At 47.2% G+C, this 254-nt stretch overlaps 1 pseudogene; it reads right to left on the bottom strand.

The window, feature by feature from the left end:
- Positions 1-3: 3 nt before the first annotated feature.
- Positions 4-250, bottom strand: LOC108254493 (annotated as a pseudogene).
- Positions 251-254: the final 4 nt, after the last annotated feature.

Raw genomic sequence — 254 nt, 5'->3', positions numbered from 1 at the left:
TGATCGCCCGTACAGGCCAGTCTAATCTCTGGAATGTTCGGATACACGTGAGTTCAGCCGCGTCCCATAGTGATACCAGAGCGTCCTTGGAACCCACGGCGAAATACTTCCCAGTTGGATCAAATTCAATACAGATACAAGTGACAGGGTGAGCTTTGAGAATATTCTGCTCTTCTAGCTCTGGATAACTCAGGACGTAGATATAACCATCGCCATTGGTGAGGAAGAACAAATCACTCGAGTTATTCCACGAG

This window comes from Diaphorina citri, unplaced genomic scaffold (assembly GCF_000475195.1).
Source record: "Diaphorina citri unplaced genomic scaffold, Diaci psyllid genome assembly version 1.1 scaffold129376, whole genome shotgun sequence".
Taxonomy (NCBI): Eukaryota; Metazoa; Arthropoda; class Insecta; order Hemiptera; family Psyllidae; genus Diaphorina; species Diaphorina citri.
The sequence above is the reverse complement of the archived record's forward strand: the minus strand, read 5'-3'. Positions and strand labels throughout refer to the sequence as shown.